Source organism: Calliopsis andreniformis, chromosome 4 (assembly GCF_051401765.1).
Source record: "Calliopsis andreniformis isolate RMS-2024a chromosome 4, iyCalAndr_principal, whole genome shotgun sequence".
Lineage (NCBI taxonomy): Eukaryota > Metazoa > Arthropoda > Insecta > Hymenoptera > Andrenidae > Calliopsis > Calliopsis andreniformis.
This window is the reverse complement of record NC_135065.1, coordinates 7,140,729-7,167,840: the sequence shown is the minus strand read 5'-3', so window position 1 is coordinate 7,167,840 and position 27,112 is coordinate 7,140,729. Positions and strand designations below refer to the sequence as shown.

The following is a 27,112-nucleotide window of genomic DNA, read 5'->3' as shown; positions in this document are numbered from 1 at the left end:
TAGAGTAGTAGGTACATTATCTAACACTTGGTTATTTTGTGAAATTAATCCTGGGAACTTCACAGAGAGTCAAACATCCACAAGCTTTTAAATAACTTAATCCTTCTGATTAAATGATTTAATAGGTATTGACTTGAATTTTTAGTGTGAATTTATTTCGATTTTTGGGCTAAAATTTAGTATTTTTGATATTTACTCATGATTTATTATTTATTGTTTTTTGCAGAATTTCAATTTCGTAAGTAGGTTTGTAGTTTCGATACTCCCTTCAGCTTATTGTTATTTTTATTCCGCGTTTTTCTGGTAGGTACTTGGTGATAATCCCACTTGGTATGCTTGCCTCTTTTGAAACTGTAATATTGCTTTTATATTTTTCCAATATCGTTGAAATACCAGGAATCCATGATATTTCTGCAGCCTTCTTTCACTGTTTCCCGATCGACTCTCGATTAACTTCGATACAGCATCTCCCTGTTATTTGCCATTTACTCGGTTTTCGGATTTTTTTGGGGGAAAAAAGTTGCGGCATGCTGGAGTTCTACACAAAGGACGGCTAATGCAATTTACTGGCATTGAGTTGCCGCAGCAATACGACAGATGTAATTTTCAAAATCAGAATGTACGATAGGGAAGTAGGAATTGGAATAATAAAAAGGAGAATTTCGTGCTTTCATAAAAGCTGACTATATGAAGGTCATTAGAGAACACGAGATAGCAGAGAAAAAGTTAGAATAAAGAAATATTAGTTGAAAGGCGTGAGCGTATTAACCGTAGTACACTCTGTTCTCTTCAATTTCAGTATTGTCGGCGGTTCTCGTATTAAGAATGGTAAAATTAAATGTAATTTTTGTTATACATTTCTCAGTATTTAAATTCTTAAAAGTACACGATCTCAGAAAATTAATCGAGAAATTTTTTATTAAAGTAAAGGCGATAAGAGCTTCTTTCTTTTTCTTTCTCAATGGTACTCGTATGAATGTTTCTGCTCCTTTTACTTCTGTTCAGGCCGCCTGAACAGCAGTTATTTAAACGCACGCAGGTGCAAACTATCGCGCGACCTTTATTACAGCATTACTCAGATGTTTCAGGGACTTTTAATTAAGAATGGAACAAAAATGCGTTTCTCGAGACCAAGAACTCATTTCTTTCGATAACTTAATTAAAAACTTACAAACACCCTACTTTACGACGTTCATGTAACAGTAAAGAACCCTAAAACCCCAGAAACTATAATCTTCAGCAGGAAAACGTTGACTTCGACATCCATTCTACTCTTTACAAAAAGAAAATTCCACAATTTGTATCTCTCATTTACCTTGATGTAGTCCCTTAAGGAATAAAGCCCACAAACGGCAGCAGGAGCATTGGTTAAAGCAACGTGTAAAAAAGTTCATTAATAATCCCTCCAGGTTCTCCTCGTTTGCACATGCTCATTATTTCATCCCCACGTTCTTATCCATATTTTATCCCTTTATTTCGCCACAAGCTGCAAGGGGTATCGATCAATGGAATCGCATCCAGCGCTGTCGTCAGAAGTCGCCAGAGAGGGAATCATGGTCACCAGTTCGTCGACAGCGTTGAGTGGGCCGATCGCGAATTTAATGAGATTCGGTGGGTGGCTCGGTTGCCTCACCCCGTATCTGGGTCGAACAACGAGCCGACCAGCATTGTGACCATTGAAATAATTACGCTCAGTGTCCGTTAATTTCGAGGCTGGCCGCGGCGTACGTACACGTCAGCTGCGCAGATCTCACGCGTACTTCCACCCGGATGAATGACCTGCGTGCGCATAATATACAACGCCAGGACTTCTAGAGCCCGCGCAATCGGTATCGATCGTCGATACTTTCCTCGAGCATTGTTGCTTGACTGATGCAATCTTGGTATCTTTTGTGAGAAAGGATCATCGCGAGTTACGCTTTCTCTCGAGAGACGAATAGACTCTGCTTGCACTGTCGTTCACCTGACATTTAGGTCGCACCGCAGACGATCGTGGAGCGTTGCCTGTGGCACAGTGCACGAGACGCTCGCAGAGGTGTACGTGTCTCGATCGACTTGGCTAATTCGTCCGCATCAGTTTCTGAATAGTCAACAACCTGTGCCTTGGATGCTGGGATATACGTGGAATTCAATTATCTTGTTGGCACTGTCACGGTGATGGCGTAGTAGAATTTGTATAGGAGCACTTTAGTGGATGTCGTTTTGATCTTTAACTTACAATTTTTAGGAGTACTTTAAATTAGAATATTATATTTTACATCCTAAAGCAAATCTATTATCGATTCAATTGATCATAGTTCTGGAAGGTAGGCGTAGGATTAATCGCAGGTTGTACTACTAGCGCTACATTTCTGTTGAAGCGTGAAATATTCTTTAGCTCATTGCACATGATTCTAGCGCCGAGTAATGGCTTAATATTTGTTCAACAAACAGCAAATTTTCCCAGGCTTGAAAGAATGTGACAACGTGGAACCAAAAAGGATATTATTAGTCCACTGCATGGCAAAGGATCTATGAGTGCTACCGCGTGGAAGGTGTACACTGAAAGCTGGCCATATTCTTTTGGCAGAAATGCGAAAGCGTACGCAGAATTTTTTTACGCTTTTCTATTCCGGGAAAGGCCGCGAGACAAAATGTGTTCCAGCGATTCCATGTTGAAAATGAGTCGTTTTAGTTTTTTCCTCCTCCCTCCTCGTATCATCGTTCCACTCGGCTGCACGGATGTTTTCGTTTCGTGCTAGCCTCTCCAGCTTGCGATTCGACGAATTTATATTGTTGGCAGGTATAATTATTAGATTGAAACGCGGACGTTACGTTAAATGAAAAACGTGTTAATTCAAAAGGATTTATCCCCGTGTTCCCGTTAACGGATTTAATTTAAAGAGCGGCCGCGTCTCTCGCTCCCTGGAATAATATCGCTTCATATGATAATCAAAAGATAATGAAGTACCATTATCTCTGTACCACATATTGAAAAAACTTGCTATTTACCCTGCTTCTCACGATCCCTCGGACTCTATGAGATTCGAATTTCTCGCGTGAATACGAAAAATGTGATCAATTCCAAAGTGGAATTGATGGAGTCAATCTTTATATCGTTACGTATTTCCTTCCTGGTGTTAGTATCTCGAGGAAAAGTGATTGCCTTGGAAATTGGAAAACTAGAAAAATCAATAAATCAGCAAGACGAAATAATTCAATTAACTTAAATTCTATTTCTGTTTTAAAATAATATCTATTTTATTTTAAAAAAGAGCAACGATGGATAAGGAATTTCTCTTTCATCGTTTTTCTTCTCTGAATATACTATATTCTTAGAGGAAAGAAAGATACAGAAGGAACATTTCCTTGTTTCGACATATTTCTCTTAGAATTCGTGCAGATCAGTTCTACCAATTTTATTAAAATTAAATTCGTACAATTTTATCAAGTCACTTCAGTACAAGTCAACTCTTTTTTAAATTAAGTTTTTTACAAGATCTTATTTAAGATAAAAAAAACTTCTTTATTATATATAAAACAAGGCTAAAATTGTCAACAAATCTCCATGTTAATCGTGCAAAAGTATGCTTCAGAAAAAATGATATTCCTTTACATCTCTTTTTCCTCTAAGACTATATTATGTACGAGGTATTCAGGAAGCAATAATGTTTCTACGTGCCAATGTTTAATCCTTTTGCGGGAAGATAACGGAGCATTGAAGGTTTACAGAGACTGCATGGTACGGCGGCTGTAGTCGAGAATATCTTGCAGACATAATTGACGCATGTAATGGTGACGTCCCTATAGTAGCACCGAAAGCATGCTCGTATAAGCGCAAAATCGAATCGCTTCCAGTGGGCGGCTACACGGTTTATTGCTAGATCCTGCACATCGACGTTGCATTCTGGATATGTCTCTTCACTGAGTAGACTCTGCGATGATAGGGGACATCTCGTTTGTACGACTCATCCAAGTTTTTTCCGCCCCTCTGTGAGCTGGAACAAGTAGATTCGATTGGGGAATTGTTAATTATGAGGGATCGACAGATCCAAGTAAATTGGTAGAAGGAAAATTACTGTATAGCATGTGAAAAGAAAGTTTCTTAGACGAACGTTCAATGATACTCAATATTATGAAAAGTTACACATGATAATTAATTATTCTTGGCCCAGTCGACACAGAGTTCGAGGATGCTGTAGCAGGTCCTGAGGTATCGTTTTAATTCAATAAATTATAGCTACTGGGAAAAATATGTTTGCCAATATTCGAGTCACAACCAACAGAGATCCGTCGTTCACTGACAAACTCATTACTGAGCTGTCATCTGCACAAACCACAACATTTTCAAATCAATCAATTGCAGATCTGCTAGGACTTTATAGGAGGTCTACGTGGAGATTATGAATGGTCTGTTCGTTTGTTCATCATGGCTGCGTGCACGCGATGCTGATTGCATTTTTGCGTCTCGTTAACGATTCCAATCAGATTCCACGTTACTGTATTTCATTAAATAAATCGCGGTGCCTTCGTGGGGGTTTAATAATCACAATCTAAGAAGTAGGCGTGGCAGTAGCAGTTTTATGATTTAAAAGTCGTTTTTATTAGAAAAAAAGTACGTTAAAAATATGAGGTATTTAATTTTAAGTGCTATTTGAGAGAATATTACCTACCTTAATCTCAAAGTATTGCAAATGAATGAATAAGAAAATATAATTTGAATTTTACCAAAGGACATAAAATTAAATAGTAGAAATTTCTCTTCTACTACTTTTTCTTAAACTTGAAGTTTTTTTCCTTTTATAATAACTTCTAAGGAATTACCTAAAATGAGTCGACAAATTAATATTACCTCTATGACCCCAAAAAAAAATTTCAAATGCCTTCTAAGAAGGCACCCAATCCCTTTCCACCCCTAATTACCTGAAACAACCTTCTTCCCCCACCAAGTCCCTAATAACCAGTCCTCACAAGACCCGCGTCAGACCAGAGAACCAGTTTCCTCGCGGAAGGCAACGCGCTGACTCGCGATCAATCACAAATCGTTAACAAGGGTCAAACGATAAAGTTCCATCGTTAAAAGTTCGCGCCGAATCGCGGAGAAAGAAGGAAAAGAGCCGAAGAAGCAGCAAGGAGAAAACGAGAAACAAGGTAAACGTGACGCCCCCGCGTATTTATACGTTCGTTAGTCGCGACCGAATTCTTGCCGCTCGTTTTTCCCTAATTATCGGCGGGGACCGTGCCAAACGGCGGAAAATCTCGAAAAGCCTGGGGGGAGGCATTCGAACCAAAGAACAGGGAAGATTAGAAAGTCGCGAATCGAAACTTTTCGAAACGAGAAAGTCAAGAGGGGTAGAGCTGGGCGTTTCGTATTTACTTTAAAAGGAAACTGGCAGAGGTCTGGGCGACCAAGTTCGAGGAAAACTCGCGGAAAAGCGCTGAAACGACGAAATACACGGGGCGACTGGCGAGGTAAAAGAATCGTCGGTTACGTGGAAATACTGAGTTTTAAGGGATGGTCGGGTGAAGGGTGAGGCAGGGAAGAATACGTAAATCGCGATGCAGTTAAGAACTTCAATGTCGTTCTCGCAGTCGGGGCAAACTGTTTTGCTCTACTTTTAATTAATCTTTCCGCGTTGAAACTTTCGACCAGTGGAAGGGCCAGGGGGTAAGTAGAAAGAGGAATCGAGGATTTCTCAGCTGTCGTGGGGTCACGCGGGAGAACAGGAAAAGTAGGTTTCCACGATTCCAGAGGAAAGTTCATGAATGACAATTCAGAGTCGCTTTGCGACCATAAGATTGTGTTTGCGATCGTGGAGGAGATAGGGACGTGCAATGGGCGTCTAACGGGAGGTTAAGCCATCCTTAAGTGGGAGAATCGCGATGTTCTGTGTTGATTGTCGATTTTGGTTGGGTTAAGTGTCAGTGCTGGTAAGGATCGTTAAGATTTTAGCGTGTCAGAATATAAACTTTTATAGCTGGGTGAAGTTGAGTTCTAGAGTTTGTCTGTTTGCTAGGGTGTAATTGGGTTCTCCATTAAAAGTGTTACACTATTTCTAATAGCATCTATTTTCATTGTATCCTTTTTTAGTACAGTTGATGGTATTTGAATTACATTTATGTAATTAAAGTTCATTAATTTTCATGAGATTCTAAAATTCTTAAATCTGGGAATCAGTATTATAAAAACTGAAATGTAGGTAGATAAATGTTTAATTTTTCTTTTATATAGAATAATTCTGACAACGACCCAAATTCCAAGCTTCTTAAAATACAAACCTCAACGTCGCTGAGGTTCACCAATTACGACTAAAAAAGTTTTTCCACGAATTTCCCTATGCATTAACAAGACTTCAATGTCGCTCATGACTTTTCCCAGCCACCCTGGATCACTCTCTTTCTCCTCGATCACGCGAAACGTCTGCTTCCGCGTCATCGGAAATTTTACACAAATTTCCACGTCGATGGCTCGACGCGAAATATATTATTGTTCCCCGCGAATCCGCGACAGCGACGCGCCTCATTCGCGTGCATTCGTATTAACGTGCTCCCTCTTTTCCTTCCTTCCTCTGTTGTCGTTGTCACGGTCGTTATCTCCCTTATCGGGGGCGGCAGTCGATCCTGTCAGGGGAAAATCGAACATTTCCGCGTCGACGGGCGAAGATGACGAGAGGGAAAAAGATTTCCCTGGCATTCGTAAACTTGTTCCCAGTGAATGAAGCCAGCGTTACCGATTCGGCTATCGGATTCTCGTCGGCCATGAAAATGCGACTCTCTCGTTTCCTACCCCTCCCCTTCGATGGGGTAGGAGCGTAGACGAGCGTATTTCTCCCGTTTTTACAACGCGAATCCAGCTTTTCCACGTTCGTCTGCGAGAATTCGTCGAATCCCCTGTCGTCGTTCTGTCTTCACGATGGAAATTCGGATCTCCGCGATTCGCTCGCTGAAAATATCGTGTTATATTACGTTTTTCCAACCTCGTTCCATCGTGACCCTCTCTCTTCGCTTCAGTTTTTTTAGTTAAACAGTCCTGGTAGACACTCTCTAGCGCACGTTCATCTACTCCCAAATATGGTGTCGTGTTCCCTGGAAGAGCTTGTATACTCGTTACGGGTCATATTTTTGTGTTACAGTTGTAGCATCGAGTATTCTCTTTCATGGAGATGTGGAAAGTCCATTGGGGGTTTCAGGTGCGGTGGTAAACTTCGATCTTCTAAATTAATAGGGAGATACGAGTGTGGGAGGGAGAGAATTTTTGAGTAATAGAAGACTGGCTTTTTGGATTCGTTGAGTGAGATTTTTGTATATATATTTGCCTGTAATGAAATTTAAAGGGATTAAGACAAGAGTTATTGTAGATTCTTTTACTAATGAGAATTGTAAAGATAACTATGCTAGTTTCATTAGGACAATTAATTAGGGGATGTTGTACGTATTCTTGAAATGATTGAAGGGTTTGTTTATGTTAGAGGAACTACTTGAACATGTTTAAGGACGTTTAAATAATATTCAGAGTCGGTCAGTATACAATTTTTATTCAATATTTAACTCTGCACCATGAATATACAAATCACTGGTTCTGGTCCAATTATTTTGCGCTGGGAATAATTAATCAAACTGAATCATAAATTCAACGCTTAAAATTATTATCTTCGCTTTAACCTGCCTTGACGTTTACATGTTTGTCGATTTGCTTGAAATTTACCCTGCACAGTACAGTACGCATCAATCAATGTGTATTTCAAAGCAAGGAACAGTTGAAAGGGCGTCAACTCCCCTTGAAGCTTGAAATATCTCAAATCAAGTAAAACAACACGTTCACATTACCCAAATTACCCCAAATCACTTGCACTCAAGCCACTCGAATTTAAGTAACACGACTAATCTAAACAAGACCTAACCACAAGTCCCATCTTCTCAATTCCACAAACCAAATATACCAATCACGACTCCCCATATTAATCTCACAGCTCACAGATACAAGTTCCACATTTAAACAACGATAACTGTCTAATAATTCACGAATCATTTCCCCCTTTTCAATTAGCAAGAACAGTTATCAGCATAATGTTCAACCGCGAAAATCGCGATGAAAAAGGAGTGGAAAGTAGGCGGGGATCGGAATCGAGAGGGGTCTCGAAAATTGCCTGTATTATAAACAGTTAACGACAATTACTCGGTCGTCCGGTGTTCCGCGCGGCTCGATATCGCGTCCGCGGTGTGCGAAATCTGTTATCCGGCTCTGATAACGGGCGCACGCCGCGCGACAGCTTCGAGCTGGCCGAGGCCAAATTTATCCTCGATAATTGTCACTGTCCGTTCGTCTGTTTGCTCGTTCGCCGTTCATGGCGCGTCCCCGATTTCCGTCACGGTTTACTTAATAATTCGTAATTAGCGAATTACGACCGGCACCGCGAGCCAGATCGCTTCGATCTCGTTAGGGTGAACGTTGAAACGCTGGCGGAAGATCAAGCTTTCTGTCGACGAGCTCATCGATACGCCTCGTTTCGGTTTCTTTGCGATTTCTGATTGCTTGTTACGGTGCTCGTTATACTAGACGCTCCAAACTTTGATGTGGATTTCAATCTGAATCGTTTTTATTATTTTATTGTTATTTATTTATAGTATTAAGTCTGAGTAGAGGAACTTCGAAAATTGCGCCAGGTATACCAAAACGTCTGGGACGAAAAGGTGCCATAAAATGTTGGTTCTTTGACAATCATAAAAAACTAGTGGAAAGTAGTAATTAGGAAAGAAAGATTTATTATGTTGCTTGTTATACTAGATGCTTCAGAAGTTGACTGTGTTTACTTCTTCTTTATGTAGTGTTCAAGAGTATAAGAAGGGAAAATTGTAAAAGTTGCTCGAAGATAAATGGTAGAAAGATAATATTAAATAAGTAAAATAGACAGAATATATTCAAAATATAAAAATTGTGTGGTGTTCTTAAACTTGATTTTCTACAATACATTGTAATTTTTCTGGTACATTGCAACTGACAAAATTGATCTTCAATCCATAAAGATCTTCCTGTACACTTTTCGGTTCTAATACCTTCTTCAGTTTTATTATATCCTGAAAGCCTCTACGAAATCAGCTTTTGGGTTTTAACAGAGAGGATTGCTTTTACCCCGTAAATACAGATATAGGTGACTATGAAAAAATATCTGTCGAATATTTTGAGATATCTCATATGAAACGTCCTTGCCACAATGTTACAGTTCACTGAACCGGATTTATGTATATTTTAATCCAGGTTTTATGTCGTGTGTCCATGGCAATATTTGCGCTTATATTTTTCTCTAATAATACTCACCGCTGGACCTCAAAGCTCAGCGCACGAATGTAATTTCAACTATTTGGTTTTGCCTTCTTCCCATGCGTATATCCGTTTATGTATTTACAAATATTTTCAGAGTTTCAGCCCATGGCAACTGCAAAATATTGTTCTCTATCCCAATGCTTACAAAAAAAAAAAAAAAATGTAAATTTTAATCTTAAAAATTGGAAAGTTCAGTATGAAACGTGTTAAGGCAAACTGTCGCGAAACTCAGTAACATGCCCTGTAATTTAGGGTAAAAAGGAAGCGTTGAGCGTGCAGGAGTGTTTTATGGAGTTACATTGTATCAAATAACGAATTCAAGCGGAGAGGCGAGGTGGAAAGCTTTCCTCGAGGATCGCGGAGGGAGGGGGAAGTCACGCGAGATGTACACAGAAAATGCATTTTTAAAAGTGAATCCGACTTTTTGATGCGCTGGGGAATCTCCGCGGATCTTGTTTAGCACTTGCGCTTTTCCCGTTGAAATATTTCAAAGTTTCACGTGGCGCCTCCTTTTGCGCCATCCGTGGCTGGAATTCAGATCCCGTTTCAGTCCATGAGTCTTTTAACCCGCGAACGCGGCACCGATGTCCCCCTCGTTCCCACGGCAATAATGAAATTATGATTTATTCAAATTTCATTCGGCGCGAAATGCAATTTCCCTCCATTGTACTATTTTACAATTTGCGACATTTTTATAATGCAAGTATAATCTAATTTCGAACTTTGTCACGTATCTTTAATTCTTTGCGTTACACTGTTTATTCTATCTTCATTTATGTATATATGTTCCAAGTATGACTTCAATCATTCAAATTGCCGCGGGAACTAATCGCAGAGCTTATGGTTTGCCGAGCAGAACTAACATGACGTTGTTCGAACGACAAACGGGTGGTCGTCGTTGATAAACAGCGATGAACATATAATGTTTCTCTTTGAGGCATTGTCGATCAATTTCCATCGCTGCATTTGCTAGTCAACGAGGCGTGTCAAACGAAGTCAGTGTTTGAGAGGCTCTCTAAATCTTGATTACTGAAAGGGGAAAGAACTGAATAAATAAGAGATTGAAGATCAGTGAAATTTCAGTTTGAAAGAAGCGAGATAATTTCGTGAGGATTTTGAGGCAGTAAATAAAGCAGTATTCCCAGTTTTCCTCGATGTTTTTTGAGACGGCTATAAACGAATATAGAATCGCAATATTTCACAGGATCGTTGTCAGGCGTGTCGAATAAAGTCACGACGGAGTCGGGCCACCTATTTCTTCCATTCTTAGTGAATATTAGATCTCGGGAAAGCCGTACATTCGCGGCAGTTTTCGAGCGAAACCCAGCTTCGAAGCGAAACAAGCTGCAAGACCGATTTGATGGCCTTCAAATGTGGTGAGCTGGATTGGTTCGGCAGTGCATTATTCAGGGGACTAGAAGTGAGAGAAAATTTCAAAGAGACCTAGCAGACAGTAGCTTTCCTAGGGAAATAAAATAGTGTAATCGATGAATATTCTTTGGTATAGTTTTTGTATTTTCTTTCTAATCGAACAGATTTTTGTATTGTTGATACCTGCATTTAATGTGGATACTTGTATGATAAGTTATATCTCAAGAACGCCATTTTTAAAGCAAGAAAATTGCACTCATAAATCAAGAAAGACGAACTGAGTATTGTAAAATGCTTGTTATAAGAGTTGAAGAGAATAAAAGCAGAAACGTGTAGCTTTTACCTTGGTAGCATCGTAAAATACGAATAATAAACGCAGTATCTGAGAAATGTGTTTCACTGACAAGATGGTACCAAATTTCTCTTGTTGCATATAAAATCTTGAAGGCTTACTCCTTGAAGCATAAAAACATGTTAATTTTTACAAAAAATTAATTAGAAAATGAATTCCTACGACTTCGAAAATTTGAAAATTCTCCTTAGAATCATTTTATGCTAATTAGCACAAACCCAGACTCCTAATTATCGTCTCAAGTTGTTTCAACCTACTCTCCCAACAAATCTTTTGTCAGCCCTGAAGGCGACGTTCCAAAGACTACAGTTTCCAACTTGAAAGACTTCCTCAAACTTATCTCTATAACTGAAGACCCACCACCCAAGAAACATCAACAAGTAGCACATAATCAAGAGAATCTTCTTTAACAACTTCATCAATTGAAGATCACGGGGACTTCGTGAACTAACAAAATGCGATCGTTATATCGTTACAGCTCTAAGAGTTGTTCGTTCGACTGCATCACCGACACTTACTACCAGGAAGGAACTTGCCACAGAAAGTTCCTCCCTGCTCCAAGATCTCCCTGACCACACAACAAGCGGTACATCGGCGAGATATGAGACAAATTTCATCGGAAGTTACTGGGGTTAGCTGGGAACGAAAGGATCCGGCAGAAGTCGCTGGAATCCCAACAAAGTATCCTAGAGCCTGTTTCAATTCGAGCCATCCGACGTGGACCAGTCCACGGTGAACTTTTTCTCGGCGGATATTCTCTCCGTGGCCACGGAGCCGGAAGTTTGAAATTCAAATACGCGAAAGTTTCGCCCTCCTCCAAGTATAACGTTGTCCCGCTTGTATCGTGGACGCGAACTTTCCAGCGGCGAAAATTCTTGGTATTCTTTCGCGATGTTCCCCTTCTCTCGCCTCTCCACCCCTCTCTTCGACGATATTTCATGGGAATTTTCACGTAACAACGCGTGAGGGGCTCGTGCTCGATTCCGATGTTCTCGTGGATCTTCATTCGACGGGGATTTTATCGAGTCGACGACACGGGACGATTTTTCCTCTTCGAGTTCTTCATCCCTCTTCGTTCGCCACTTCAACGAAAGTTGCCCCGTTTGAAGCGCAAGGGCTAATTAGGTATTTCTTTCTCTCGTTCGTTTACCCTGGGTCCTCAGTTTCCTCGGGATTCCCGCTGGGTTAATAATTTTAACCCCATCCGGCGACAACTGGGACGATGAAAGCACGTTAATGTGGCTGTATGTTGCTTGATAATTTCTGGCTCTTTTAATGGTTGAATTGACAGAAATTGTCGTTTTTTTTCTTTGATGTAATATTGGTAATATTTACTTGGATTTTTTTTAGGAATATTAGTAAATTATGGTGTTGAGGAGTTTGGTGAGATTTGTGTATTAAAAATAGTTCTGGAATATAACTTGTGTATTTTTTTTGTCGGGTAAATTTTATGTAGAGGGTCTGAAAAAGTTTGTCAAACTTAAGAGGGTGAACCACAGTTTGTTAAATACGAATGAGGTACATACATACATATGTATATAAGGAGAAGTATCTCAAAAATAAGGGAAACAGCTGAAAATAAGTGAAACAACTCAAAATAAGGGAAACAGCTGAAAATAAGGGAAACACCTCAAAAATAAGTGATACATTTGAAAATAAGTGATACACTTGAGAATAAGTGATACATCTGAGAATAAGTGATACATCTGAAAATAAGGGAAACACCTCAAAAATAAGGGAAACAGCTGAAAATAAGTGAAACAACTCAAAAATAAGGGAAACAGCTGAAAATAAGGGAAACACCTCAAAAATAAGTGATACATTTGAAAATAAGTGATACGTCTGAGAATAAGTGATACGTCTGAGAATAAGTGATACATCTGAAAATAAGTGAAACACCTGAAAATAAGTGAAGCACCTCAAAAATAAAGGAAACACCTCAAAATAGATCCATCATAAAAGAAGCAAAAATTTCCCCGAACCGTGTCAAATTTTCCAAATCATCGGAAATATATCGTCGAGCCCCGTCGGTGCAATCCCAGGCGTATTACAAGGGAAACAAGCTGTCGGGGGTGGACGATGACGGCACTTGTGACGAGAGAATCGTTCGCTTTGGAATTTCGTAACCAGGCCCGAGAATCTAGACAAGGCCTGGGGAAAAGTGCTTTATGGAACGGGGAAACTCGATAGGACGCAGCGTTCTGCGTTTTCAGGGCGCAAATAACGCGTTGAAACAGGAGACTCTCGAATGTCACGGGACGTTTCCTATACCGGCTTTATTATGCGAAAACGTGGATGGGAGGACGGACGAAGGCGGACGTTTGATGTGCGCGCTAGTGACATCGGGGACGAATAAAGAGAATTTCCATTCTTCCGCGTGGAACTCGATAGTAGACGTTCCTCTCGGTTTTCACGCGCCTCCCAGCATCTGGAATTCTAGTGTCGGTGTCAGAATACGTTTATTTTAGCGCTTAGACGACGACTAGCCTGTCCAAAGATTCTTGATTTTAGTGTTTGATCCATCGAAGACAGATCTAGAGAATGCATAATTATATTGCCACATAAAATTGTGGGTCGTTCACTTGAATTTATGGCGAAAAATATTTTTTCTACAATTTCCAGAAAACTTCTTCAGTTTCCAAATTTAACGCGAGAAAAATCGATTCACTCTCTTCAAACTGTACTAAAAGTTTCATTAAGTAACATCACAACACTTAAAACATATTTACCTGCTCCAAATATTTTTATTTTCGAAAGAGTCATTTTCAGAATTTCTTGATCACTCTTCTGTCAGTTTTCAGAAATCAAATCAGGAACAGTTTTTTCATCATTTATTAACCAAAAATACAGCTGCTTATCTCTGCCTAACAGGCTTCCGATTTTTTATTTTGTTTATACTCGGTACGAATCTGCGGCAAGAGAAAAAATGTCGGGGGTAGCAGGGTGAAACAGGCCACTGGGATTTCGTACGAACTGCCGCTAAAGGGTAGAATTTTCGTCGTGTCCGTTAAGTCCCTAAGCGGCTTACGATTTCGTTCTACGCTTCGCGGTGGAAAGCGCAAAGGGTAGGTAAAGGGAGGAGAAGGGAGGAGAAGGGACTAGGAAGTTCCAGTTGGGGGTGGAGAGCAAGACGCAGCGTGATGAGAGGATTTCTGTTGGTTTCTGAAGTGAATTAGGAAAAACACGGGCAGGTTTTAGAGGTTCAACTTCAACTTCCTCTTTGATCGGTTTTTAACCGCAATTGTATGATTATAAATGGCATCTTCGATTGCTAACAGGCGATATTATTCTCCAAAGGGAGTATTTTCGCACAGATAAATTCGAACTTCAGTGATTCGATTATTAATGTTCATTTTTCCTCCATACAAACATCCATTACATATTTATTAATCCCATCAACTACTTGAGCATTGATTGAGAAATCTCAAAATTTTCGTTGCTACAATTTCCAGTAACGAACCAATATTTCGTCAAATATATTTCACCGTAATAACAGGAATACTCAAAGTTTCCAAATATTCGATATACTGTAATCAAATTTTCAGCAAACCCATCGATACGTTTTGGTTCAATTAGTTTTCGATAAACTAATATTATCATTGAGTATATACAAGGTATAAATGTAAGAATATTATATGTAAAAATACATATGTAAGAATATTTAGCACAATTTATCGTTCTTTAACAGCTTTATTCAGCCTCGTTGCATCACAAATCCGAGCGTTTCGATTCTTGCCAAATACAATTAATTCCTCCGTTGCATCCCATTAGACCCAACACGCCAGGAATTATTGTTCTAATTAATATACGACCCTCAGTATCCTCGTATTGGCGTACGACATTGGTCCATTACATGTAACACTGCCAGGCTGTTGGCTGGCCTCGAATTTAAATTTCAAATTGTTCGCCTGGCTTTCATAAAGTGGCGAGAAGACGGTACCGCGAAGGAGAACGTTATCATGGATCTCGATGCGAATCGAGTTCGCTCTGGTTCACAAATTTTCATGTGTACATAGCCAATTCGTGACCCTGATGGCATTTAAATCGCTACAATTTGTATTGAAGAGAAGAATACGCGCCAGCGTCGCATGCCAGTCAATTACCGCTTCTTCTGATAATGTTTGTAGCGGAATACGGTATACTATATTTCAGTTTTAGAAAATTGACTTGAAATTGAAAAGAATTGAGCCGCCAGATGTGAAGTGCTCTGCCAGACACCCTTGTCCGCCTGATCAGACTGCAATTTAGAAAATACGATATTTTTCCACCTCTCCTTGCTTTAACATTCACGATAAGGAGAAGTTAGTTTGACCAATCAGTTTTCTGCTTCCACCTCAGCTTGAAACGCCTTCCACTGTTGGGTTTAAAAAGGCGAGCTTTCTCAGTACGAAGTTAGTTGTTCATGATTCACGAGAGAACACATACCTTGATAAACGGAACTTTTGCTAGAAATAGTCACCTCTTAATTATTAGTTACCCTTACATGACATATTAATAACAAACTGTGTTTCATTTCTGTTTCAGCGTGGGAGTTGCAGTTCGGCGGTTAACCCGATGGTCAGGCCCGATTGATCAAAGTTCTCTGACGTGAGTCTCAACGTTTATATTTCTGTCGCTTTTTATATTTTTATCTAATTTTCGACTTGATCGAGGGACCTTAAATAATCGCATGACATCGAGGAGGATCAGGAACTGGGTAATAATTCAATTGTAATCGATAATCAACATTATCGGTGATTCGCCAGTTGTAAATTGCGGTTTGCATTTCGAAACTCGTTCCGACCGAATTACCAATAACGAATGAATTTAATGGATCGTCTGAAATTAGTCGCGTGTTTAAGGTCAATTCGTTATACAGCGCAGTGCAATGTTCGCGGGGGTGTACGAACGCTTTTAAGTTATTATCAATCAATATGATTCACCAATTAAATACACATACTATTAAATTTACACGGTTTCGATAATCGAACGTGACGCGACACTAGTCTATTGGACACTTCAACGTTACTCAACTACTTCATAGTATATCAATATTAATATTTGAAAATTGTTTCAGTTAATAAACAGTTTCGTTCTGTGTACTTACACTGTTTTGTATATTTTAACAGAGAGTAAACAGTTTTGTTGTTGTACAGGTAATTAAAATGGTTCGATGGACACGAAGCGGTATAATTGAAATTATAGTTAAGTCAACAATCGTGCAACCAGTGTTTAATTATATTGTCAATAAGAAAATTTTGCATTGATTTTCAGTGGTACTGGGTGTTGTTTGCAAAAATAATACACGTGTTTTTATTTACAAAGCAATAATCGATTCAGCAATGAATATTTTACTGTGGATCAAATGTTATCATTATTCTATATTTCAATACTTTCAGTAGTAAAATATTGCAATATTCAGACGCAATATTCTAATATACGATTAGTGCTAGATGTTCGTGGTATAACTCATTGAAAATAGGATACACATATTTGCTTTTAGGATAGTATACGATTTATTATGCATTTCAGTTATGTAGGGGCTAAGTATCTATAATAATAAAAGGCTGAAATTAAATTTAAATAAGTAATTAATAAAACCTGAATATTTAATCTTTCATTTGATTCTGGTGATGTACAAAAGTACAAATTTTCAAATTTTCAAACTTTCAAACTTTCAAACTTTCAAATTTTCAAATTTTCAAATTTTCAAATTTTCAAATTTTCAAATCTTCAAATTTTCAAATTTTCAAATCTTCAAATCTTCAAATTTGTATATTTTCAAATAGTACAATTTTTCACAAACGTATAGTACTCGTATTGTCTGAATCACCAAAAAATACGTTACGTTAAACAATAGCTGATGTCGTGTCGCGTTCACAGTAATAACAAAAAATTAGATTAATATCACGTTTGCTTGGTATCACGGTGAGTTCACACCCCTCTCCCTCGGAAACAATCATCGTCGCGTTATTACCGTAAACGGTCGAGCAAACATCGACGGGTGAAATCAAACAAATTTTATCGCCAGCGTATCTCTAATAACAAACGAACGGTCGTACTTCGTTATCGAAAACACGTATCGGTCTGTCATTGATCGGATAGCATTAAAATCGATCACAAGGCCACCACCACGCCCTTTCGATAACGACGTGGGATGCCGTTCACGATCCCGTTCACGAGGCCGTTGCACGGAGACTCGCGACAGAGTAATGACACGACAGTTTCTGGTGCCTTCGTGCTCGGCCTAGCGTGTATTTGCCCATTGGACATCCATACACTGCGATACACCAAGCCCTTTCACCTGACCACCTATGTACCGCCATGTATGCACATAGCCACGAGTGCGCCGCATATGTATGTACGTTTCTGAATTCGATAGCTGTGAATGTCTGTCACGATGAACCAAAGGAATTAATTATTGATTTGCCGAGGTTAAGGGATTCTGGTTATATATTTCCTGAATACTAAAACAATTTTTGTGAGTGTAGACGGGATGTTTAGTAATTAGTGGTAATTTTAAAATTCGATTTTTTACACCAATTTATATTTTTATGGATGCAGGTGAAGAAATGGAACCTAAGTAGAAATTTGTTTTACAGTCATGTAATTATATCATCCGATTTTTTTGTAGATTATTTGTTGAGTGATAAGAGTGTTTCAAACGAAAGTTATGTTTTATCGAGAGTATGCTACTTTCGATACCAACAAATTTTCATTTGCAATACTTTTTCATACAACAGATAATTTACAAAAGAATTTAGGTGATACAATTAGGTGATACAATAATGGTAGGTATAATACAGCAAGTGTAACGCTACGCGTCTGACCACATACTGGGTCTACACTACTTAATCAGGTCATCTTGAATAACCCATATCTCACTTAGCATTACCAACAATTCTATTAGATTCTTGTTAAAAAATTAATCTTTATTAAAATTCTCAAGTTTTCTAGTCGCAGAATCCACAAATATTTTTATTCTTTATTTATTTTTACCAAAAATATCAATAATTGACTATTTTCCTCTAAATATAATAGACCATGCTCAATACGCTACACTAAGTCTCGAAAATGTTCTATATACAGGAAAAATATTAATTTTCCCTCATCCACAAAATTTTTGTACGATAATTTGTTCAGCACCGTACATACAGGTCCGTTGGGACCAATAATGCCGAGGTCGCCAGGAATACCGAGGTCGAAAGCCTGGTTAAAGGACAAGGGGACAGAGGTCGGGCTCCACTAGTCATTGTTAGAGCAACCTTTGATCTACGTGAGCCATCCACCTGCGGCTATGTGTATTTCCGTACGCGTAATTAGCGGGAAAACGTTCGTCCATCCGGTTTACGATCGCGTACCAAGGAAAAATTTAACACGGGAATTAGGCCCCTTTGCGGGATCGCGGCATATGCAATACTCGCTCCTCGTGTCCTCGGTTTACCCCAACAGCTCGTGGGGTCAAATCTGGGTCACCAAAGACGTGGATATTTCGAGGAACAACCTTCCATGTATTCTTCTATCTTCGATATATTTTTACGATTTCTGTGGCGAGTGTTAACATTACCCTCGTTGACGACTTCATTCGTTTTCGACACCTGGCTTCCATTATTTCCCATTCTCGCGACTAAAATTTCATTTTATCTTCCAATTTCTCAGACCTGTTTATCGTAAACCCAATTGTTTCAGAAAATATCGCCTCTCGGGTACGATCTATTTCGAACGCTCTGATATTACTTGACCCAGCTTTAAATCGAGAAGTTCGTTCTAATTTAACGAAGAAAGATGAACTTTTCTCGCTCGACGGTTGCCTCGAAGTTCGTCATAGGGCGTCGCTCGAGGATCTTTGAAGTGACGCTTCGGGTCGCGGTTAATTCGAGCGATTTGCCGAGTATAACACGCCGCGTTTCGACGTTTCCAATTTTAAGTGACATCGATTCGGGCTGGCCATTTTATCCACTTTCAACTCGGTAATTTATATTTCCCACGGCTGGAAACACGCTAACGATTTCAGCTCGTAATAAGGCTCCTTTTTTCCCTCTGGCTTCTCATGATGGAACGGTGTTCGTTTTCGAATGTGAATTTGTTAAATCGCAGATTCGATAGTGTTTATTATAAACGGACTACCTCTGTTGAACAGACTTTATTTTAAATCAATTTTAAAGAAAGCTTGAAGTAGATATGTTTAAAATGTTGAATACCTGTAAATTCGTGAGAACTGAATGTCTGTTTTTCATGACTATCGATCTCAGTAATATTGGAGATATGCCAGAATGGTTATTTGATTACGTTTAAAACTTCGAGAGAAAGGTGCCTCCAAGTCCTAGCTGTCTATCTACTTGTCACTTATCTAGAAATTAGGAAAATTATAGTCAGCTTTGGACAACAATTAAATAGGTAGTGTAGGTATTAAATATTGAAGGTGTTTCGAAAAATTGTGACTAACTAAAGGACGCAGTGAGATCGAGAATAAATTTGAAAACCGTTTTCTTCGTGAATTTTTGTCAAAAATAAGTTGAGCATTTATTCGAATAGACCTTAATAATCGAAATATTTGTTTGTAAAACAAATTTCGAATTTTCGAAACCTTTCTGTAACAAAAATAAAAATTCAGGGGGTCAATTTATTATCGATAATAGACCTCGATTATCCCAAAAGGTGTCGATCGCCTCCTAGAACCATGGAGCGTCAGACACTGGAGGCGGCAGGGAAAGCTCAACCAGAAGAGGCCCTCTGGATCTCTCGTTTCCCTGACCTCACGCTCGAGTCACCTCGAATACGTTCCTCCTTTGGCAGTCGCGGTCGACGCATCGGTTTTCAGCGCGTCGCGACACGCCGATTCGAGAACTGCTTCTCGAATTAGTCCGCTCATCGGCTCCGTCTGTCCATAGGCGCGGATCGATCGCGTGGGAAACCCAGCGGCGCTTTTGTCTCAGCCTGAAAGGGCCTTTCATCGGGCCAAATACCTCTCCACGTTCGTCCTACGCCCGCTGCCACGGCAAACACGCGCGGAACATCGAAGAATTCGAGGCAGAATCCGCGTCGATCCCCGATTGCGAGCTTCCTGTTTTTATTTCTTCTCCCCTTCTTTTTTGGCCACGCTTCACACCTTGCTATAGCAGCTTGTTTTGGATTATTTTGGGAGAGTATTAGAAATGTTGCACATGTAGCTATAGAAAATCGTTAGCTCCAAAATTTGGAACTTTCAAAGATTTAAATTTTCAAATGTTCCTATTTTCGAATTTTTGAAATCTTCAGTTTCAATTTTGAAATCTGTAACTTTGTGAAAAAATCGTACAGCACTGAGCTTGGGATTATTTGAAAGGGTAAAGCTTCTACTGTCTCACCCCCTTGATTCAATTTTTTCTCAAAGTGACATTTCTACTTGGCTGCAGGCCGAGGAAGGGAAAGTGCTTGTCCTCCAGAAAACTTTTCTAAGAGGATTTCTAAAATTTAGGATCCACGGTATTGCCCAATTGTGGAGAAAAGCAGTATTTAAATAAAATATATTAGTGCTAAGTACTCAAAATTATACGATGCAAAAAACTTAATATCACATTTTTCTGCAGTTACTACCTTTTTCCATAGTTGAGTAGACTATGTATCTAATATAGCCACATTAACTAAATTAGCTTTGAAAAGAGCAATTTAGTTAAAATTGATTATTCTTACTTTTATCCTAAAAATCTATAAAATCATATTTTGATTCTCCAAATAACTAGGTCTACCTGACTCTTCAAAATGAAACACCTAAATTAAAATAATACCTACACTGGTATTAAAACATAAACGGATCGAAGTAACTATTTCAATACCTAAATACACGTGAAATATGAACAACTGCGTTCCATGATTCTCTGTTCATTATCTTTCAGTGGAATCTATTTACCAGAAACAAGCAGGTAACACGATACACTTACTTCTCGACTTCCTGTTCAGTCTCTGAAGCTGTTTTTAATCGTGTACACCCGTGTAGTTTGCATTCGCGCGCAATTTCAGCGACGATTAAGGGAAATCCGCGATTGCACAGCCCTGGTAATGCTCTGACACAGTTTAGGAACAGCAACGAGAAGACAATGGGTGGTACTCTCATTTACGGAAAGCACTCGACAAGGGGTTGGGACGGGGGTCGGGGAGGGTTGGAGAGACGCGGCCACGTTACGGACAAACTTCGTGCTGCCTTTTTTTTTCGGCACAGTTTCTTGAAAGTGGCCTTCGTCGCTTTTCGAGCGTCTGCTCCCGTTTGAATGGCCTGTCGCTTATTTTACTCCGGTTCCTTTGTACCATATTCGCGAGAGGGATGTTAGTTTTTCCTTTCTTTCCTTCGTTAAGAGGAGAAGGGAACCTTCAGTGACAATCTCTTAGGCACAGTAAGAAGTTTAGCTCGTAATTTTATTATTTGCGATTAGTTTTTCGTGGAGTATTGAAACCTAGCAGGAAAAAATTAGTAGAATTTTAGGGAGTAAATTTGCAATATTCGATTATCCTTCTTGAGAAGAAAATTTGTTTATCCTTCCTTGCCAAGGAAACGTCACATTAATTATTCATTGTTATATACATTTATACGAAATTCTAGAAGCTATAAAAATCCAAATAAGAGTTGAATTTCTTTTTGTACTTAAATTGGGTCAGCATTAAAATACTTTAAAATAATGATACAGCTATTTAGCATATGCATACATATTAGAATATGATCGACAGAATAAGAAAGGGAACATTAGAGTAGAATAAAAGACTTCGACCGAGGAAGCAGGGTCGTGGGCTCCAGGAATGAACTTGCAGAACTCTTAGAACTCGATTTTTCGCACTGCAAGCGAGACTGTTTTCTCTGCGTAATTAAGTTCGCAAAAAACGGGGAACAGAGTCGGGGAGTTTGTAATTGCGTAAACCCACAATGGAAATTTCTCGGCGTAACAAACCGAAAACATTTTATTTTGGCCTCTTCCCCGACGGAACCGTGAAATTTTAATTCGTCATTTTCTGCCCCCTGCAACTGAGGTCCCGCGAATTGGTCGTTGCAAAAATTCGTGGCTGACTGATACTCGACTTGCTAACAAGTTGCATTCCACTGCAATTTTTTCCGCTACTTCTCGAGTGCCTGATATTTGAATCAGTCCTTTACTTATTTCTAATTTGTAATACACTTTTTTGAGAGTTAGTATGTTTTCATTACAGAACTCCAAGATAAACAGAAATTTTTATAATCGCCATGATTTCATTTTGCTATTTCAAAATTAATACGAAGTCCATTCCAAAAATACAAAGTTTAATAAGTATACTATTAAATGACGAATGAAATATTAAAAATAAATAACTACTAATTATTATTATCCAAATAACCGAAACAGTAAAAGAAACTGGATACAGATATCTCAGAAATCATCTCCACAGCTCGTCATTTAAAGCAAGTAGTTAAGGAACGTTCTATCACAGACAGCCCTGCACTTTTCGGGGTCACTTGGCCCATCACTGGCACAATGCCACCTGTTCCACCGAAGCGTTTCGTTCGATCATATGTCACCAATCGCATTAAATCGTCTCTGGGACGCTTGTCCCTCGTCGAAACCCGCGAGTTGCAGTGTTGTACGACCCTTTACACGTTTCACCCTCCTGAATAAGCACGTCTCCTATAAATAGACCGAGCTTATCGTTGGTTAGGGCATGAAATCCCCCAAGGGCAATCATAAGGTGTTTATATTGCGTTACACCATGCACGAGGCCTGCCCTATGGGGAGCTAATCGTCGCTACATTGGGGGCGAGGTGATCGAGGGTGCCCACGACACTAGGTATTTAGATGCTTATCTCCCTGGTGTACGGCTATTTATCGCTGGCGAATAGTAATTGCATGGATTAGGCCCTTCTGTACTCGTGTATCTGATTATCTGAATATCTGGACGTCGGTGACAATGGCTACATGCTTCTGGAACCTTGATTTATTCTTAGATAATGAAGACTGTGGGTTCTTTAGGGTGTTGGTAATTTATTTTGAGGTGTTGACACATGGCGTTTTATGAGGAGAAAAATTGTCATTTTTTAGGGAGGTTTATATTCCCCTTTTTTGATCAATATTTGCGATGTTCTTCAAGCAATACATTGTCTTCTTCAGTCTTTAATTATCTTCTTAATACTTCTATTTAACGTCGAGACGTCCTCTTCAGGAAAGTATATATTATTTACGAAGGACTTTTTTCACAAACAAAGAGAACTCATAAAGGAGATTTATGTCCATGAAAGGTCGCAGCAAGAGAGGAGGACATCTCTTTCCGGAAGATTGTATCTTTCAAAGGAGCAGTTTAAAACACTAGTCTGCCATTTGCATGGTAAGCACCTTTTTGCTGGGAACTTTCAATGTACCGGTGGATGTAATTTTCTCAGGTTCACGAGTCCCGATCATAAATACAAAAGTTGCCTTCATAAATATAAATTACCGTAAGGGAAAAAGCTAGAAGGTGGGGACGTCGTTAATCTCTCTAACGTGAGAGGGTCAAGGAACGTCGAAAATTCGATTGCGCTCGATCCCATCGACAGAGAATTGCGCATCGAGCGAAAAACACCGTTTCCAGGGGAACGTTTTCTTTCTCGTTTGTTGCTTTTAAGCTCGTTACCTTCTTTTTACCTACGGCTATCAAATTGTCGTTCGCCATTCGATCGATATAATCGAGGTTCGTTTTTAAAGGATACTGGAGGACAGTGGAACCATCATTGGTTGGTTTAATGGAATTTATTCCGCGAAATGAGAGAGTAGTTAACCATAATTTCGAACGAAACGATATGAGGGCTTGGAAGGAGGTCGAGTTAAGTGGTCCTCTGGAATGTACAATGGAACGTAATAATAATGATTGTGCTCGATTGTTTTCGGTACTATTTAAAGTTAAATAGAAGAGGAGGATAATGCAGATGGAAAATTTATGGAAAAATCGTAGATTCATTTTTCAGTAATTTTCAATTTACTTTGTTCTGGGTTAGGAGTTTTAAATTTCATCTGTGGTACGTACTACAATTCAATGTTAGCAATTTTCTTCCAGACGTAATGGTATACTATTATCTTCAATTGACTGTACAGAAGATCCTCCCTTGTTATGTTCAAGTGGAATTCAGTTTATAGATACTCATTCCGTATCTCTTGCAGGAACTAGTATACGATTTATACTGATACCTAGTTTCTCTTTATTTAATATCTCACGAAATCGATGTTATAGAGAACTTAGAAAAGATGGCGATTAATCTCCCAAATTTAAAAACTTTCAAATATCCAAATACAAAAACTCAAATTTTCAAAATTTTAAATATCCTAACATTCAAGATTCCATGCATTGAAATATTAACCCTTTGCACTCCAAGGTTCTCATTTTCCATTCATTTTGCCCCTTAGAAGGGACAACGGAGTGCAAGGGGTTAAAGTATCCAGCATCCAAATGTTCAAATATTGAATTTTATTCAATTTTCAAATTTCAAATAATTTTCCTCAAAATCTAGTTTTCTCTTGCATGCCTTAACTTATGGCCTCTTATAACATAATCGTAACTACGTAGCCACTCAATAAATACGCAAATGATGGAGAATTGCCCAATAACATCTTCAGTGTGTATGATCATAGCTCCCCTCCATTTCCCCGACCTCCCATAACAGATATTTTCCACCGTAGTCAGTTCACTCGGCTCGAGCAGGACGATTTAAATTCCGAACGAGTTCATGATGTTTGCAAGAAGGAGGGTGATCAGTCGCGACGATCGGAAGCGGCCGGATATTTCCACGGGTCTGGAAGGGTCTCGCGGGCGATTTTCAGGGCGGGCTGGACCGGTCAATCGGAATTTTAAATCGACGCAGCCTCGGATGTTTGCCCGAAAACCTTTCAGCCTGTAAATTATTCATCGTACGCCGTTGCCTCGGCTAGATAACGCATTAAAAAAGAGTAGAAAAGAGGACGTCGCTCGGCCATGTTGCTCCTAATGTTCGACAGCGTGCTCGATCAAAGGCCGCTTTTCGATGAAGAAAAAAAAAAAAGGGAACGAGGGGAAGAAAAGGGAAACCGAAAGACTCACCCCTTCGCGTTTCCTCTTTTTTGGTGTATCGACGCGCAAGTACCGCGTACGTTCCCTCAAAGAGAAACGACGCTTCCGGGATCGGCGGACGTGTTCGCTTTTTCGAGTTCGTTTACAGTTTCCGGGAGGGAATATGGGGAAAGAAACTCGATCCAGGCGCGAATTGGCCGACATTCCCGCGGTGAATTTAAATGTCGATGCTTTCGCGACTGACCCGCTCACGAAATTTACGTGCACGATATCGGGAACGGTTTTTAATCCCAACCGACCCTGGCTGGGATGTGCTTCCTGCCTTTTGCTTGTATATGTTTCGACGAGGGAAGAGAAATGGCCATATGAGAGATTTGAATCTTCTTGGGAAGTTTCAGGACTTAATGTTACAGTTCTCCGAATTTCTACTGAATATTTTTTATTGAATATTGCCTAATTATTTTCACAGAATTTATGGTATAAGAATAGACTTGGAGTCTGTTTTATTCTCTTTTATATAGTGGCGCGATTAGACCAAGCGAACGAGTGCTCGTTCTTCTTCCACTTCAGGAAAATTCAATTATTAATGAAGGAATAAAATCGACAGATGAATGAAAGAATACTGATAGGGAGCAGTCATGCTCAAATACCACCATCGATCAGTTTCTGACCAAATTTTAAACATAGAAATTATAGATTCAATACTGTAACTAAATTTAATCTATTCTCGATTTTTTCATTTATGAATAATTGAAGTTTCCTGAAGTCAAAGAAGAACGAGCATTCCCTCGCTTGGTCAAAACGCATAAAATTGAACATTGTGTAATTGATAACGGTTCTTAATGTGTTTACGAGGGAGAAAGTTCGCAAATCTTAATAAACTCGCCAGAGAACTTCTTTTCCTGAATCTACTAATCTTTTCTTGAAGCTACTAATACTGTTCTTCGAAAACTAGTGAGTAAGGGCACAATGCTATCGATTCTTTGGTATCGAGTGATCCGATATCCCGATAACACACACTCAGCTCCTGTCGTTCTTAGCTAAGATGGAAGAGTTTCTAACGCGCGGTAAAAGTTCCTCAGTAGATCGTTGCCAACATTGCCAGAAGTGGTGTACATTGTGGTGTAACTCAGGAGGTCCTCCAGATTCATTCAGATTCATGAAAAGCATCTGTTTCTTGCTTAACAAATCATCCATTTTCATATTCATTTCTAGATTGTTCAATATTTCTTTGAAAACAAGAATCTTTTAAATTTAATTTTACATTACCTTACCTTAATTCTTGAATATTGACATGGAATCTGGTAGACTCCATATGACATAAGCATTTTTATTATTGCTCTCATTTAAATATGAAGGATATTATAATGAAATTTGAGAATATATATTATACTACATAGTTTCTACATTTCAGTTAACATCGTATTAATTTTATAAATATTTACTAACAATACCTACACAAGTTTTACCCAACTCTATATCTAAAATTAAGTGTCCCTAGTTGAGAGTCAAATAAATTCATTCCTCGAAATTGAACAACTGCCGATTTCCATACAAAAATGATTTCAGAAATCAGAGTTCCTAGATGTCTACAAAAATCGCTAAAAAATAATAAACAAATACCTAACTTTATCATTTCCAAAAGAACTTAGCCACAAATGTAGTTACCAATCAAATAAGAAATAACAAGAGATCTCCCGAAAAGATTGTCTCGCTCGCGAAGAGCGCAGGGGCTGATCCACAAAAGAATCAGGCAATCGAGCCACCTCAATCCCATCAGCAGATCGATCCCCCTGAATGGTAGCAAATTCGAGCAAGGATGGCGCAGTCATTTATGGACCCCCCGCCTCGCAGTGTGTCGCCGCGTGAAACAGGGGAATACGAGCGAAGAACGCTGCTTTTCCGTTTCGCGCTCGGCGGATATCGCGCATCCATCCACCCACACGCCGCCAAGCTCGCGCGAGTATAGAGATAGCTGGGTGGAAGCTCGCCTCGCGGCAGGAGGCCGCTGGATTTATGTCCTATTCATTACGTAGCGACACAGCGACGCGGCGTCACGCCGCAAATGCACGCCGAGAGTCCGGTGCAGGCCGCCA

At 39.4% G+C, this 27,112-nt stretch overlaps 1 protein-coding gene across 1 annotated transcript in view; it reads left to right on the top strand.

Annotated features, from left to right (window-relative positions):
• The first annotated feature begins 15,558 nt into the window (after positions 1-15,558).
• Positions 15,559-27,112, top strand: part of Dscam3 (Down syndrome cell adhesion molecule 3) — a 125,262-nt gene continuing 113,708 nt past the window's right edge. Inside the window, exon 1 of the mRNA XM_076376710.1 lies at positions 15,559-15,611. The gene's annotated coding sequence lies outside the window, so the exon portion shown is untranslated. The remainder of the gene's footprint in view (positions 15,612-27,112) is intronic.